Consider the following 13022-nt stretch of genomic DNA (forward strand, 5'->3'; position numbering starts at 1 on the left):
AGGGGCAGGAAGCTCCTGAACCGGTTTGAGCTGGACTATGAACAGGGACACCAAGTGTGCCTTCAGTGCAGGACTTCCAAGCACTCAGAGAGTGCTCCCACCCAGCCCCAATACACATAAGTCTGACTGGGAGGTGGTTACACCTCCTTGTGACAGGAAGTCTATTGTCCAGGCCTCCCCTGCCGGAGTTTTGGTCAGCAGCAGGAGGCCAGACCCATGTCTGTGGCTGCAGCATCCATTTTGTGATGCCAGGGCTCTATTAAGTTTCTACCGGGTATACCAGTGCTGTCATGTCTCTCCCTCTAGAAGGGTGGGATCATACTCCCACACCAGTTACTGGTGTGGGGGTATGATTCCAAGGTGTTTGACACCAAACACAACATGTTTCCGTGCAGCCAGTCCAAAGTTAGCATTTACCATTTGCTTATAATGCCCTTAAGAGTATATGGTCAGGCTGCACTACCAACAGCATCAGAGAAGGGTCTCCGGATGCTGCAGAGGGGTTCTGCTCATGCAAGGGAACCCTCTCACATAGGAACCAAGCACTATGCCTTCAGGATTGATAAGGCCTGCCATAGGAGTGACTTAAAGGTTTATACGTGGGTATATGGTGAAATATAGTGAACCTATATCTCAGTAAGGGGTGCTTGCACCACCTTACCCAGGCTGCAGTAGCAGACCTGTGGTGTCATTTTGGGTGGCTTTCCAGGGGTGGCATAATACATGCATCAGCCCCTGGTAGGCCCCTGGGGTACCTATGCCCTGGGCTTAGAAGGGCACCTCAGCTCCAATCAGAAACTGTACCTAAAGTACATGGAATCGTTTTAGAGAGGAAGCAGCTAGGCTGGGGCCCTGATTAGCAGGGTCCCAGCCAGACTAAAGTCGAAAAACAGTGAAACACCAGCAAAAAGTGGGAGTAAACATGTGAAGCAGATCCTACTCTCCTACACAACTCCCCCCCCCCAACGCAGGGACATTAAACTAACCTTGACCAGTTGCGTTTTCATGTTCTAAGTGGAAATATCTGGAGAGTCCATCTGCATTGGCATGGTTACTCCCAGGTCTATGTTTCACTTTATAGTTAGGCTTTCCTGTTTTCAGTTTCTATTTTCGGTAAATTCTGGTGGTGTTTTTTCAGTGTTTTCCAGTGATTTCAATACCTCCAAAAAACAGTGTTTTTCAGTGATTACTCATTTTCGTGCCATAAAAAACAACTGAAACGGTGTTTTACCAGTGTTTATGGAACGCTTTATTTTTATTATTGCTTGCTTTCTTCATTGATGCATGGTATATAGACAGTGTACATACAGTGTATATGGGGTCCAAATACGTTTTTACAAGTCGAATTTATTGTAGTAGACCATACAATATTTCTTCAGTGATTCTTTGGTCATTCGCGCTCTCTCTTTCCTTCCCATGTACACTTTTATTTGTGAAAAGGTCCTTTCGACATTGGCACTTGAGACTGGCAACGCCAAAACAGCCAGTACACAATTTGCCAACTCTGGCCACTGACGTAGCTTTCCATGCCAATACTGGTGCACCTCAAGGTTGACATTCTCTGGGCCAGATTCTGCAACATATGCGTTAAACTGGGCGCATATGCCCTCAGAGGTATTAAAGCGGTCAAAAATGAAGCTGTACTTTTCGAAGTCTGGAGAAAATTCCCCTTTACGAAAGGGATCTAACACTTGTGCAGAGTACCAAAGTGAGGCTTCATTCACTTCAAACGCCATGGTTGGTGAACGGACATTTCTATGCATCATAGCTAGCCATTTCTCATGCATAGTAAAATAATATTTCCTGAATTGGTCCTCAACACTTCTCTGCTTACCAAGTGGCAAGCATTCTAACAGGGAACATGTTGCAGTGCCAAAGTCACTAAAAGTCTCACCTAGCCTACTCTCGAGGAGATGTTTGACATCTACACCAATTATGCTGAACACTTGGTAGACCAGGGTGTTTTCTGACTCTAGTTTTTTGATTATGTCCACTACAGCAGTCTTGTTTTCTTGTAAAAATCTAAGAATGCAGTAGAGTGTACTTTTTTTGACATCACTATCAGTATGCACCCGAAGATCCTTACATTTCTTGCCTTTTGCATCATCACTAAGCAAAAATTCAGTAAACGGTCGCCACATAGATAATTTTGCATTCACGTCCTCTAGGACTGAGAACCACCGACTAAATGACACATTTGGGATGACTCTTTGTTGCTGCCACACAAAACACAAAATGAGAAATATTTGCGTTTTAGTTCCTGCGCATAACAAAACAGAGAACCTGAATGGACTACAAAATCAATAGCATTCTTCATTAGCTCAGAAGATTGTAGAGATGCTTTCAGCATACCATCTAGCAAGTGCCAAGGATCTCTTACAGGGAAACACTTCAGCTCAGGTATTGCTTTTGACAGGTCATCACATAACTTTTTCATATACGTAGCTGAATCGCTGCAAATACAAACAATATCACTCCAATCTTTGTTAAACTTGGTAAGAACTCTCTGCAGCAGCATCCCAAGTGACACTGCGTTGCATGTTTCCAGTACATCTAGATCTGCTATGATGGTACGTCTGTACCATCCATTTTTTGCATCACAAAATGTGATTAGCACTGCCACTGCTGGGTCGCCACGCATCTCTGGAGTTTCATCAATGGTAACAGAGATCTTTACATCAACTTGGAGTAACTCTGAAATATGTTCTATGTCTGCAAGGAACACCTCTGGTAGGTATTTCTCATACATTTGTGTTGCTTTTGGTAATGTTTTGCATGCTGGTGCACGCTTGCGGAACAGATTCCCAATCGGTCCATCGGCTTCTTGTAAGCTGGTTCCAGATTGCACTAGGGCACGTAAAAATTAATGTGCCACATCCTTTTCTTCCTCACGTTTTCTTTTGAAGCGTGTCATTGTCTCAGCAAGAGACATCTGGCATAGGCTGTCGCTATTAGGTGGCTCTTTCAATTTCATGTGGGTCTTGGTGACAAGATGTTCAGCAATTCGGCTTGCAGTCTTCCCAGTTACTATTGGCACAGTCACTCTGCAAAACCTGCAAATTAACATCTTTTGCCCACGCACTTCTTCAACCATGAAATCTTTGTTTTCCAGCACATAAGCTTCTGCCGTCTTTATTCTGCGGGGCATGTTGTTCTGCGCAAACTAGATCAATAAAAAAAAAAACACTTAGCAACCGGTTGCGTACTGTTGAGAAAATAATGAAAAAGGCAACATTTTCATGGTCAGGTGACTGCTGTGCAAACAGGGAAGAGGCACTTGTGTTGCAATGAGTAACAGAAACAAAAACAATTGTCTGAAAATGGAGGCTCTTTGCAAGTCACACCTCTTGAACTGCGGGGTACAGAGACAACTTTTTGGAATCGCAGGTTTTGTGACTCTCCAGGTATGGGTAATTTATGCAAGATTTCTGGGGGTGTTGGAGGCAGGCAGGCAGTTCTCATAGTTCATTTAGAATCAATGTGTTGTCATTTGGAGAAAGTGAGAGCTGGGTGACATGTTCATGGTTTTGGGCACTCCTCACAAATCACGTAGCATGATGGCACGGCTCTGAGTAAAGTTAGGCTGCTAACTCGACCTGAAGGTATTGAAGCGCTTCACATGAGCACCTGTTGTGTTACACAAGGGCACATTCAGTTTTTTTAGGACGGGTAGATTATGTGATTTGTCCAGTGTAGGAGAGTGGCATCGACTGCATAGTTGCCCCCAACTTTTTTCTGATGTTTTGACTGTTTTATGACTCTAGCCAGGCTGTGGCCCTGCTATCCAGGACCCCAGCCTATCTGCTTCCTCTCTAAACTGATGTGAGTACCCTAGGTACATACCAATTGGATACTGAGGATACCATATCAGCCCCTTGTAGATGGTACCCTAGGTACTCAGGGTATGGGTCCCTCAGAGGCCTACCAGGGGCTTCAGCACTTATTGTGCCACCCCTGGGGCAGCCATACAAACTGACACCACCAGACCACTACTGTAGTCTGGGTAAGGTGGTGCTTGCACCCCTTACAGGGATACAGGTACCCTGTATCCCACCCCATTACAACACATATATCCTCATAGGTCACCCCTTAAGCAGGCCTTGCTAATCCTACAAGGCAGGGTGCTGAGATATGTGTGAGGGGGAACCCCTACCTGAGTAGGGCCCCACTGCAACCTTCATTAAAGCTAGTGAGAGGTTGTTTGTAGTGCAGCCATACCATATACTCTTAACCGCATTATAAGTAATCGCGATAGCGTGATAACTTGAGAGTGGCTGCACAGAACCATGCCGTGTTTGGTGTCAAACATGTCGGAATCATACCCCCAGTCCAACCATGGACATGAGGGCACGATTCCCCCCTGCTAGAGGGGCGATATGGGAAAGGCGGAAGAGTTTAGACACCAATTTAAAAGTGCACACGTAATACAAAATAGATGCTACCCGCCACCCACACGACTCTGGATGCCTGTTGCTGGGCAGAACTCCAGCCACGGCAGCGCCTACATTCTGCATACACCGCCTGGAACCGGTTCAGGGGCATCCTGCCCCTTTCCCAGGTGGGAAACACACAAAGGGGAGAGGGTGTAGCCACCCTTTCCCGCCTGAACTCTCATTGGTGGGCTCTGATTTAGCCACCCCTCTATACCTCTGGATAAAGGTGGGTGCAGAGTCCCCAGAGCCTCAGATTATTCTTGAACTTCACAGACTTGAACTTCGACTTGCTGCCGCACAGCTGACTGAAGAAATCTCCATTGGGGTAAAGGAGTTACCCCCCTGCTTGGCAGGCACCTAAAACACTGCAAGTGACCCGGTTGGAACTTTGCTGCTCCTACGGACATCGACGACTTCTATCTGCCTTGAGGTGGGTTTCCATGCATCCTAGAGGCCAGTGAGTGTGCACAGCAAAGCTTAGCACCGTGGACCCCGTGGGTGCCGAGATCCCCAATACCCCAGGACACCGGCTACCTCTTGCACAGCACATGAACCCGACAAGTGGGGAAGTTGTGCTTTCGCCTATTTTTGAGCCAACCTCTCTGCATCATCTGTGCCAAAGATCGACGCCCTAGCCTGCTCCGGCGACCCGTGGGCGCATCTTTACACACGCCAAATTGCTGCCTCCCGCGGTCCCTTGTCTCTTGACTTGTGGGCCCTAGCGGAGGTCAATCTTTACTTCCAATAGTTCCCCTGGTTTCTCCAGGCCTGCTCTTCAGTCTCCTTGCTGGAGATCTTGCTCAGACCTTGTGGGTCTGCACCAGTAGCTGATTTGTGAATCTTGCGTGGGTTATGGTTGCCAAGGCTTAGTGGATCCAATCTGGACACTAACACCGCAGCGACCCTCATCCTTTGTGGGACAGTCTCCCTCCAGAAGCTGGCTTTCCTTGAAGCCTCCCGGAGCCCGTGGCTGCTGATCCAAGCTACACCTCTTCCACTTGAAGGCACCCAACATTGAAGGGCTCTTTCTCCTGAGCTCACTGATCACTGTGCCGTGACCCAGACTCTGTTCCCTCTGCTTTCAGGTTCTTCCCTTCAATCTTCACGACATCGATGACGCTTCTTGCTAGCAGCAGTTCTTCATGTTTTGCCATTGAAAATCAGCCCGCGACCCGACATCGAAAACGACCTATGCACCCGGCTTCCCTGGGGCAGGTAACTGGTACCTCGGTAGTCTCGTGGGTGTGGGCTCTTCAAAAGCTTAACTCTGAAGTTTTGAACTTGGACTCCTGCTAGAAGCGTTTTTAATCTTGTAAAGTTCAACCGCGACATTCTCCATAGGCTTTAATAGAGATCCCGACAGTAGCTTCTGCCACTTCCTCACTACCTTGGGTGGTTTCACAAGGGGCCAGTGACCCTAAATGCCCTAGGCATTGTCTGTAGAATTGTCGTGGTTCTTATACCACTTTTTTAATATATGGTTTGGTCCCCCCCTGGGGCCCTATGATTCCAGTGCTATTTATTGTAACTATCAATGCTTGTTTGAATTGTATCTTTCCCTCTAGCCTCATAAAGAGACTAGTGGGACTATTATTAGAATAAATACATATATTTTATATATATACCTGTGTGGACTACTCTTTCATTTGGTCATTCAAGAGGTTATCTATGGTAAAACAATAAGCTTAACACTCCTTCAAGACTTAGCCTGAAGGCTGCTCTCCACAGCTACCACTAGGATAGCTTACTTTAAAGGTTGTCTTTTAACCTATCACCTTAAGAGTCGAATTGGACTGGTGCAAGGTGTCCCCTATAACTAGTGGACAGCATATGCCAGGCCAACTTCTCACATTGGTGTGCAGCGGTTGGATTCAAGCTTGCCATTGTTTTACCAGATAACAAATTTAATTTCTAAAGTGAAAGCCACTTGGTACTAAAGGTACATATAAATTTAAGCTTAGAATACAATAAGTTCTAATGAACTTAGGAGTTGTGTGTAGAGGGCTTAGCACACCTTGACTACAACTCAAGAAAGGGTTCAGTATGCCACACCTAGTGTAGGTAGATACACCAGTACCACTACACTAGAAATGTCTTTAGATTCAGGAGCCCATAAGGCCCTGGAAGGGTCCCAGAGGGTCCCGGTCGACAAGTATGACCATTTCTCTTTTGCAGAGCTTAGGGAGATGTGCACCACTAGGCAACTAAAGACAACCAAAGGTGCCAACACTCAACGTTTCAGGGAAATCCTGCTCATAGCAGACTTCAAGCAGACTCTAGTGTCTGAAGGGGTAGACAGGTTGGGTGGGCATCCCCCAGAAGAGGACACCCCAGGGGTGGACTCTGATGAGGACCAGGAAGAGGAAGTTGAACTTGACCTGGATGAACCAGACCACTCACAACATGGAGGTGATGGCCCAAGGGGCACTCCCTCCATCCCTAATGGGAGAGTGGTGGATCCAAACAGAAGGGACAGATCCCCCTCAGTGGGGTCTACCCATTCTGGGCAATCCAAAAGGACCTCTGCCTCTTCTCAGAGAAGAGAATCCTCCCAAGAGAGGAAATGCAGACTGATCCAGTTTGAGCAGGCCAAGCTTCAGCTCAGGAGAGAACAGTTAGCATTAGACAGGGAGTCCCTGGAGCTTCAGAAAGCTTCAAGAAAGAGGGGTCTAGAGACCTCTGGTGGCAGTAATAATACCACTAGAGTTAGAGAGAAAGCTCCTGACAATAGGAACCTACATAAGATTGTGCCCCCCTATCAGACAGGGGATGACATCCATAATGGATCACTGCACTTGAAAGGGCCTGTAAAGTTCAAAGGGTCCCAGCAGATCAGTGGGCAGCAATCTTATGGCTCTCCTTTGCAGACAAAGGAAGAGACAAGCTCCTCTCTGTTAGAGAAGAGGATGCTGATGATTATTATATCTTGAGAGATGCTTTGATAGATGGGTTTGGTTTAACCACTGATCAATATAGATTAAAGTTCAGAGATACCCAGAAAGCACAGGATCAAGATCGGGTAGACTTTGTAGATTGTGCTACCAAGGCACTGGAAGGTTGGTTAACTGGCAGTAAAGTAAATGATTACAAAGGATTATACAATCTCATCATGAGGGAGCAGATCCTTAATAATTGTCAGAATCAGCTATTGCATCAGCACCTGGTGGACTCAGATCTGACCTCTCCTCAAGAAAGAAGGCAGACACATGGGTCAGAACCAGGATCAAGCAAAAGGTCCAGCCCTTGGGGGGTGCAACTAAAAAGGAGGATGCCAAAAACTCTGAGAAGGGTGGGGAAAAGGGAAAAGACCAGCAGTCTTCAACAGACCCCCAAAAATCAGCATCTGATAATTCCCAAGCTAATAAAGCTAAACAACCAAGGAAGCCATGGTGTAAAGTCTGTAAGCAGAAAACCCATTGGACTTCAGATTGTAACAAAGCCAAAGACTCCACAAGTACCACTACACCTACCCCTAAGGCATCTGTTCCCCCTAGTTCAGCTATAGGTGGTGGTACACAGAACAAGGGCATAGTAGGGTTGACCCTGGGATCTGGAGAGGACTCTGGCCTAGTCAGAATGCCTACTCAGGCTGTGTTAGTTTGTGATGGGGACTTCTTCCTATTTGTGAGTCCCAGTGGTCTGGGCAAATACAAGCAACAGCCTAGAATAAACAGAAGGGAGTCTCTAGCTTACAGGGACACAGGGGCTAGTGTCACCATGGTGACTAAGGACCTTGTGGACCCCAGCCAGATCATACTTGGGGAAACTTACCAAGTGACCAACGCAAGCAATGTCAGTATTAAACATGCTCTGGCAGTTGTTAACTTCTCTTGGGGAGGGGTAACTGGCCTATAGAAGGTTGTGGTGAGTGCAGACCTACCAGTAGAATGTTTGCTAGGGAATGATTTGGAGTCCTCAGCATGGGCTGAGGTGGAGCTGACTACCCATGCAGCAATGCTGGGTATCCCTGCTGAAGTATTTGCCCTGACAAGGTCAAAAGCAAAGCTGACAGGAACTGAAAAGGCCTTGGATCCTGGAAAAATGGACCAAGGACCTATCAAGAGGAGGAGTAGCAGGGGTAAGGCAGAGCCTTCCCCCCAGGATCAGTCTGAAGAGACTCTTATAGCAGAAGAGGATCTGACACCTTAAGCAGGAACTGTCCCAGATGAACTTGAGCCTGATCAGGTTGAGTTCTTGGGGACAGGGGGACCTTCTAGGGCAGACTTGAGCCTGGAGCAGCAGAACTGCCCCACTCTTGAACCCCTCAGACAGCAGGCTGCTGCTGAGGCTGCTGGGAATGCCAGTGGGACCCATAAGATATATTGGGATGATGGACTCCTTTACTCTGAGGGTTGAGACCCCAAGCCTGGTGCAGCCAGGAGGTTGGTCATACCTCAGATGTTTAGGGGCTTCCTACTCACACTGGCCCATGATATTCCCCTAGCAGAACACCTAGGCCAAAATAAGACCTGTGACAGAATTGTCCCTCACTTTCATTGGCCTCAAATGAGTGAGGACTGTAAGAGTTTTTGTAGCTCTTGCATTACCTGCCAGGCCAGTGGCAACGCAGGTAAGTCCACAAAGCCCCCCCTGATACCACTACCTGTGGTGGGGGTTCCCTTTGAACGGGTAGGGATTGACATTGTTGGTCCCCTTGACCCACCAACAGCATCTGGGCACAGGTTTATTCCGGTGGTAGTGGATCATGCCACCAGATACCCAGAGGCTATTCCCCTTAGGACCATCACAGCCCCTGTGGTGGCAAGGGCCCTCCTGGGAATCTTTTCCAGGGTGGGTTTTCCTAAGGAGGTATTGTCAGACAGAGGTAGAAACTTTATGAGTAGTTACCTCAAGGCAATGTGGAAGGAGTGTGGTGTCAACTATAGGTTCACCACCCCTTATCATCCTCAATGTAATGGGCTTGTTGAGAGATTTAACAAGACCCTTAAGGGTATGATCAAAGGGCTCCCAGAAAAGCTTATGCGAAAATGTGATGTTCTTCTGCCCTGCCTTCTCTTTGCATACAGGGAGGTGCCACAGAAGGGGGTTGGTTACAGCCCTTTTGAACTTTTGTTTGGCCACCCTGTCAGAGGGCCACTCTGTCTAGTGAAGGAGGGATGGGAGTTACCTCTCAAACCCCCTAAACAGGATATTGTGGACTATGTACTTGGTCTCCGCTCCCGGATGGCTGAGTATATGAAGAAGGCGACCAAAAACCTGGAGGCAAGTCAGGAATTACAGAAAGCCTGGCATGTAAAATGTAAATGTATGTGTCTTGTAAAGCGCACTGCTGCCCTGAGGCGTCGTGGCGCTGTAGACCGCTGGGGAACCCGTCCTGGCTATCCCTGTGAGATGGTCCCTCCTGGGTATCTCCAAGGTGAAACCAGGCATCCCCGGCGAATGTGGGGGGCCGTTGTGGAGATGAGGCAAGCTAATGCCCAGAGTTGCCGAGTGTGTTCCTGGTTAGAGTAGGTACCGAGGCGAGAATTATCGAGTCCGTTTTTTTGACCCTGGTCCACGACCCTGCCGCGTCGGGAATTGAACCCTGGTCCCTGGCCGATTCTCTGCTTGCGGATCTGCCGCCTCTAACCAGTGAGCCACACCTCTCCACCAAAATGTTGTACTGGTGGTGTACCAGCCAGGACAGAAGGTATGGGTGTTGGAGCCAGTGGCTCCAGCAGCTCTCCAAGATAAATGGAGTGGACCCATACCATATTGGAAAACAAGGGAGAGGTCACCTATTTGGTGGACCTTGTCACTCCCAGAAGTCCCCACAGGGTACTTCATGTAAACAGACTGAAACCATATGTGGACAGGGCTGACATGAGCTTGCTCATGGCAACAGGTGAAGGACAGGAGGAAGAGAGTGACCCTCTCCCAGACCTGCTCTCTCACAACCCTGATGATGGGTCAGTAGATGGTGTAGCCTTGGCAGGCAGCCTCACTGCCCAGCAACAGTCTGACTGCAGACCAGTTCTCCAATCATTCAGGCATCTGTTTTCACTGACTCCAAGTCAGACCCCCTGGTGCACTCATGAAGTGCAAAAACAACAATTGATGGACAGAATGCAGAACAATGTCATACATTCACCCCAGTACAGAGATCTGGGCCTAAATCCATCGTTTTTTTGCTCACCATGCCATTCCAGTTTGAACCCAGCCATATGCAAATCAGTCTTGACCCTGTGCCCCATGGGAACAGTCCAGCCCGAACTGCCAAGCCAGGTCCTCCCTGGACTGGAAACAAGCATCCTAGGACCGGTTTCGGGCTTTCAGCCCTCGTCAGCCAGGATAGCTTGATTCCAGTGGCATGGAGAGCAAGGGACTCACGTCTGAGCATACCCTTCCCACTCGGGGTGACAAATGCAAAAACAACAATTGATGGACAGAATGCAGAACAATGTCATACATTCACCCCAGTACAGAGATCTGGGCCTAAATCCATCGTTTTTTTGCTCACCATGCCATTCCAGTTTGAACCCAGCCATATGCAAATCAGTCTTGACCCTGTGCCCCATGGGAACAGTCCAGCCCGAACTGCCAAGCCAGGTCCTCCCTGGACTGGAAACAAGCATCCTAGGACCGGTTTCGGGCTTTCAGCCCTCGTCAGCCAGGATAGCTTGATTCCAGTGGCATGGAGAGCAAGGGACTCACGTCTGAGCATACCCTTCCCACTCGGGGTGACAAATGCAAAAACAACAATTGATGGACAGAATGCAGAACAATGTCATACATTCACCCCAGTACAGAGATCTGGGCGCCACTGGAGTCAAGCTATCCTGGCTGATGACGGCTGATAGCCAGAAACCGGTCCTAGGATGCTTGATTCCAGTCCAGGGAAGACATGGCTTGGCAGTTCGGGCTGGACTGTTCCCATGAGGCACAGGGTCAAGACTGATTTGCATATGGCCATGTCTAAACTGGGGTGGTGTAGTGGGCAAAAGAACGATGGATTTAACCCAGATCTCTTGACTGGGGGAGAATGTATGCATTGTCAGCATTCCGTCCATCATTTGTTTGTTGTAACGCTTTTTGCCCTAAGTGGGATGGGTATTCCCAGACGTGGGACCCGTGCTCACTACGCCACTGGAGTCAAGCTATCCTGGCTGATGACGGCTGATAGCCAGAAACCGGTCCTAGGATGCTTGATTCCAGTCCAGGGAAGACGTGGCTTGGCAGTTCGGGCTGGACTGTTCCCATGAGGCACAGGGTCAAGACTGATTTGCATATGGCCATGTCTAAACTGGGGTGGTGTAGTGGGCAAAAGAACGATGGATTTAACCCAGATCTCTTGACTGGGGGAGAATGTATGCATTGTCAGCATTCCGTCCATCATTTGTTTGTTGTAACGCTTTTTGCCCTAAGTGGGATGGGTATTCCCAGACGTGGGACCCGTGCTCACTACGCCACTGGAGTCAAGCTATCCTGGCTGATGACGGCTGATAGCCAGAAACCGGTCCTAGGATGCTTGATTCCAGTCCAGGGAAGACATGGCTTGGCAGTTCGGGCTGGACTGTTCCCATGAGGCACAGGGTCAAGACTGATTTGCATATGGCCATGTCTAAACTGGGGTGGTGTAGTGGGCAAAAGAACGATGGATTTAACCCAGATCTCTTGACTGGGGGAGAATGTATGCATTGTCAGCATTCCGTCCATCATTTGTTTGTTGTAACGCTTTTTGCCCTAAGTGGGATGGGTATTCCCAGACGTGGGACCCGTGCTCACTACGCCACTGGAGTCAAGCTATCCTGGCTGATGACGGCTGATAGCCAGAAACCGGTCCTAGGATGCTTGATTCCAGTCCAGGGAAGACATGGCTTGGCAGTTCGGGCTGGACTGTTCCCATGAGGCACAGGGTCAAGACTGATTTGCATATGGCCATGTCTAAACTGGGGTGGTGTAGTGGGCAAAAGAACGATGGATTTAACCCAGATCTCTTGACTGGGGGAGAATGTATGCATTGTCAGCATTCCGTCCATCATTTGTTTGTTGTAACGCTTTTTGCCCTAAGTGGGATGGGTATTCCCAGACGTGGGACCCGTGCTCACTACGCCACTGGAGTCAAGCTATCCTGGCTGATGACGGCTGATAGCCAGAAACCGGTCCTAGGATGCTTGATTCCAGTCCAGGGAAGACATGGCTTGGCAGTTCGGGCTGGACTGTTCCCATGAGGCACAGGGTCAAGACTGATTTGCATATGGCCATGTCTAAACTGGGGTGGTGTAGTGGGCAAAAGAACGATGGATTTAACCCAGATCTCTTGACTGGGGGAGAATGTATGCATTGTCAGCATTCCGTCCATCATTTGTTTGTTGTAACGCACTCATGAAGTGGACACTGGGGACAGTCTGCCTGTCAAGAATAAGCTCTACAGGCAACCTGACCATGTCAGGGACAACATAAGGACAGAAGTCCAAAAGATGTTGGAATTGGGAGTCATTGAGCCCTCAGATAGCCCTTGGGCTAGCCCAGTAGTCCTGGTGCCCAAGCCTCACACCCAAGACGGAAAGAGAGAGATGAGGTTCTGTGTAGACTACAGAGGACTCAATGCAGTCACTAAGACTGATGCACATCCCATTCCCAGAGCAG

At 48.5% G+C, this 13022-nt stretch overlaps 1 pseudogene; it reads right to left on the reverse strand.

Annotated features, from left to right (window-relative positions):
* Positions 1 to 1334: 1334 nt before the first annotated feature.
* On the reverse strand, positions 1335 to 3148 carry LOC146861898 (uncharacterized; annotated as a pseudogene).
* Between the last annotated feature and the right edge of the window lie 9874 nt (positions 3149 to 13022).

Source organism: Triturus cristatus, chromosome 2_2, assembly GCF_964204655.1.
Source record: "Triturus cristatus chromosome 2_2, aTriCri1.1, whole genome shotgun sequence".
NCBI classification, from domain to species: domain Eukaryota; kingdom Metazoa; phylum Chordata; class Amphibia; order Caudata; family Salamandridae; genus Triturus; species Triturus cristatus.